Source organism: Pongo abelii, chromosome 2, assembly GCF_028885655.2.
Source record: "Pongo abelii isolate AG06213 chromosome 2, NHGRI_mPonAbe1-v2.0_pri, whole genome shotgun sequence".
Lineage (NCBI taxonomy): Eukaryota > Metazoa > Chordata > Mammalia > Primates > Hominidae > Pongo > Pongo abelii.
The window spans coordinates 123,182,069-123,187,159 of NC_085928.1; positions in this window are offsets into that span (position 1 = coordinate 123,182,069).

Genomic DNA, 5,091 nt, shown 5'->3' on the forward strand with positions numbered 1-5,091 from the left:
TCACAAGTTCCAAAGATTAGAACATGGATATCTGCTATAGAGAGAATGTTTGTGTTGAAACCTGATCTCCAATGTGATGGTATTAGGGAGTGGGGCTTTTGGAAGATGATTGGGTCATGAGGGTGGATCCCTCATACATGGGGTTAGTGCCCTTATAAAAGTGGTCCCAGAGAGCACCTTTGCCTTTCTGCCACGTGAGGACACAGTGAAAAGACAGGTATCTAAAAACCAGGAAGCGAGCCCTCACCAGTCACTGAATCTGCAGGCACCTTGACTTGAAACTTGCCAGTCTCCAGCACTGTTAGAAATAAATTTCTGTTGTCTATAAGGTACCCATTCCATGGTATTTTGTTATGGCAGTCTGAACAGACTAGGGTGACAGCTTTGGTGGGGGCGATTATTCAGTCTACCACACCCACTGTTTATAATATATATTAAATGGAGTGAAGACAGAGGGTGTTGGGATTGATTATAATCCCACATCTAGTGAAAAAAGCAGCTTCTGTGTGGCTGTTGAAAATGAAAATTATTTGGAAAACAAATAAGTATTAATCCAAATTTTCTTGATCCTTTACTATTTTTAACTAAATCACTTTAGGCTTTAGTTCCTTTTATTCATTGAACAGGTATTTTTGTAGAGCATTTGACACATGTGTCCCAGGTTTTGGGCCATCACTAGTTCACACAGAGGGCAGAAAACAGACAGATCACCAGAAAAATAGAGTAGGCGTGAGAAGATATGAGCTCAAGATAGGCCTACTGAGCAGTGTGAGCAGGCAGTCAGGTGAATCTGGGCATGTGGGGATCAGCTCTCCACACATACTGGGCTTAGGATATCTCACCACCAATGAGCCAGTGTGCATGCCATACTGTGCCTAGAGCTCTAAAACCACCACTGCAGGGCAGTTCAGCATTGGTACGCTTCTGAATCACCTGTAAAGCTTGTTCATCACTCACCACTCTCTGAGCTTCTGAATAAAACATCTGGGGTGAGGACCTGGGATTAATATGTTTAACAAATGCTAAAGATTATTCTCAGTAAAGCTTAAGAATTTTCACACTCCTGTCTTGGAGCCCTTATTGACATTTAAGTCCCAAAGGCAGTTATTGTGAAACATAGGAGTGCATCATAGGAATCCAACCAAATGCCAGCTTGGTAACTGCCACATTTATGACCTTGAATCTATACTTTTTAAAAATTATTTGTATAAATTTATGGGGTGCAAGTGCAGTTTTTTTACGTGCATTGATTATACGTAGTGGCTAAGTCAGAGATTTAATGTATCCATCACCTGAATACTATATATTGCACTCATTAAATAATTTCTCATCATCCTCCCCCTCTCATCCTCCCACCCCATTGGGTCTCCATTATCTATCATTCCACTCTCTATATTCATGTGTACATATTTTTTAGCACTCACGTATGCATGAGAGTATATAATATTTGACTTTCTGTGTTTGGCTTGTTTCACTTAAGATAATGACCTGCAGTTCCATTCATGTTGCTGTAAAAGATACAATTTCATTTTTTTTGGCTTAATACTATTCGATTGTGTATATATACCACACTTTCTTTATTCATCCATCCATTCATGGACATTTAGGTTGATTCCATATCTTTGCTATTGTGAATAGTGCTGCAATAAACCTACAAATGCAGTTATCTCTTTGATAAATTGTTTTCCTTTCCTTTGGGTAGATTCCTTTAACAGATTGAGAAATCTCCCTATGGTTCTGCATGTAGGTTGTACTAATTTAAATTCCCACCAAGAGTATATAAGAATTCCCTTTACTTCAAACACTTCCCAACAAGTGTTATTTGCTGTCTATTTAATAATAGCAATTCTGACTGGGTAAGGTGATTATCTCATTGTGGTTTTAATTTGCAACTATTTGCAAATTATTCTTCTGATGGGGGATGATGATTTGTGAAGTTGAGCATTTAAAAATATAAGTTTTGGCCATTTGTATGTCTTCTTTTGAAAAAACATTTATTCATATCCTTGGCCACTTTTTAAAATTTTCAATTATTTTTAATTTAATTTAATTTAATTTTATAATTATTATTTTCTTGAGATGGAGTCTTGCTTTTGTCTCCCAAGCTGGAGTGCAGTGGCGTGATCTCCCCCAGGCTGGAGGGCAGTGGTGTGATCTTGGCTCACGGCAACCTCTGCCTCCCAGATTCAATCGATTCTCCTGCCTCAGGCTTTCAAGTAGCTGGGATTACAGGCACCCACCACCACGCCCAGCTAAGTTTTGTATTTTTAGTAGACAGGGGGTGTCACCATGTTGGCCAGGCTGGTCTTGAACTCCTCACCTTAGGTGACCCACCCTCCTCTGCCTCCCAAAGTGCTGAGATTATAGGCATGAGCCACTGTGCCCAGCCATTTAAAAAATTGTTTTAAATTATTATTATTATGTTTTTGAGACAGAGTCTCGCTCTGTTACTCAGGCTGGAGTGCAGTATTGTGATCTCAGTTCACTGCAACCTTTGCCTCCCAGTTCAAGCGATTCTGGTTCCTCAGCCTCCCCAGCCAGTATCTGGGATTACAGGTGCACACCACCATGTCTGGCTAACCCTGTAGGGACAGGTTTTCACCATATTGGCTAGCTGGTCTCAAACTCCTGCCCTCAAGTGATCAGCCTGCCTTGGCCTCCCGAAGTATTGGGATTACAGATATGAGCTACCGCGCCTAGCCTTATTTTTAATTTTTGCAGGTGCATAGTAGGTGTATATATTTATGGGGCACAGGCTTTGCCACTTTTTAATGGGAATATTTGTTGTTTTTGTTGTTGATGTTGAGTTGTTTGAGTACCTTGTAAATTCTGGATATTAGTCCCCCATCAGATGAATAGTTTGTAAATATTTTCTGCTATTCTGTGGGTTGTCTTTTCGCTTTGTTGATTATTTCTTTTCCCATGAAGAAACTTGTTAGTTTAATTAAATCCCATTTGTCTACTTTTGTTTTCGTTTCCCATGTTTTTGAGGTTTTAGTCATAAATTATTTGCCTAGACCAACGTATGAAAGAGTTTTTTCTAGGTTTTATTCTAGTATTTTTATAGTTTTAGGTCTTACATTTAAGTCTTTAATTCATTTTGATTAATTTTTGTATATAGCAAGCGATAGGGATCCAGTTTCATTCTTCTACATATGGCAATCCAATTATCCTGGCACCATTTATTGAAAAGGGTGTCCTTTCCCCCAGTGTATGTTTTCGTCAGCTTTGTCAAAGATTAATTGGCTGTAAATATGTGGCTTTATTTCTGGGTACTCTTTCTGCTCCATCCATCTATGTGTCTATTTTTATACCAGTACCATGTTTTTTTGGTTACCACAGCCTGGTAATATAATTTGAAGTCAGGTAATGTGATGCCATCAGCTTTGTTCTTTTTGCTTAGGATTGCTTTGGCTATTTGGGTTCTTTTTTAGTTCCATACAAATTTTAGGATTATTTCTCTAATTATGTGAAAAATGGTGTTTGTATTTTGATAGGAATTGCATTGAATCTATAGATTGCTTTGGGAAGTATGGTCATTTTAACAATATTGATTTTTTTTACTCCATGAGCATGGGATGTTTTCCATTTGTTTGTGTCATCTACAGTTTCTTTCATCAGCATTTTATAGTTTTCCTCATAGAGATGTTTTACCTCCTCGGTTATATTTATTTCTTTAGGTATTTTATATATATACCTATATATATATATTTAGGTATTTTATATATATATAACATCTGCCACTTCATTTATTTGCAGGAAGAGTTAAAACACATTTTAAGGGAGATTTTCATTTTCCCCCTAAACATGAATCATCAAGTAAAACTAACTTAACTATAGAAATGTAGCAAAGTAAGGGGAAAGCAGCACAACAACCCAAGAGGCAAAGTCTCAGAAGAGGTGGGTGCAGTCTGCGTATAACATATGCATAAACGCCCTATGATTCACTTGCTCAGGACCACCTCCCCTGAAGGCAAGCAGAAGGACCCATTTTAAGAGGATGTTTCCCCGCAAACATCTGAGAATGCTTCAACTTAAACAGCTTAAGTTTAAAACGACAAAAAAACCAAACAAACAAACAACACAAACAACTAACTAAAGACCCCAAAAAACTCCATGAACCATCCAGTCATAACCACATTCCTTAATCGATCATAGGAGTTTCTTTTCATTTTATAAAAAGATTAATAAAAATATTGAAAAAATTATTTTCTCATCTTATATTTGTAAAGACAATAGAATTCATAAGTTTTTTAGAAAACAGACCAGACACTGCCCTCCAGTTTCCACCCCATTGCTGGAAGGATCAGCAGGACTAGAAAGTTTGGGATACCGGAGCTGCTGGTGGAGAATGGGAAGTCCAGCCCAGAAGAAATCAGGAAATAGGGCTCAGGGGCACGTGAGGTGTGGTTAGGAGCAACTCCACGTGATACATGGCTGTGCAGAAAAGGGGAACACAAGGTGGTCAGAAAGGCCTTAAACTCCTCCTTGACATACAAAACCGGTTTTTACAAAGATCCAAGCAATTTGGTCCCAAACTGAGGTGAACACTTCAAAGTTTATTCACATGCTTTGTTTTCTCTTTGAAGAATCAAAGTTTCCCAAATTAAATTTTTCTAATATTACTACATAGGCCTAAAAAAAGAAAAGAAAAAAAAAAAAGAAGGGCTTTTAAAATCAGGATGGGGAGAAGAGATTGAAAATCATCAAATTAGTCTTCTTAGCTCCAAAGGAAATGAAATTCAGAACAAAACTGTTGGTTTCTGATAGGAAACAAAAATTCAAGCATCGCTGTCCCACCCTACCCCTGCCCCAACGCCACACACTAACAACAAATGAGAAAAACAGCTAAAGCCCAATGAGTTGTGTTCTGCTCAAGAGCTGGGCCTGACCCCCGGGCTCCACAGCCAGCCTTCTCTGTCCAGTGGGAGGCAGTGTCAGGGATGCCTTCCATGGTAGTACAATCTGCATGGCCGGTGAGGGGTAGGGTAGGATTTTCAGAATCTTCTTGAGGTTCCTCTGTTTAGCTCCTCGCAGCCATCTTCCCAGCACCTCTCTCCCCTGGGCAAGGAATCCCGTCAAGAGTGACCC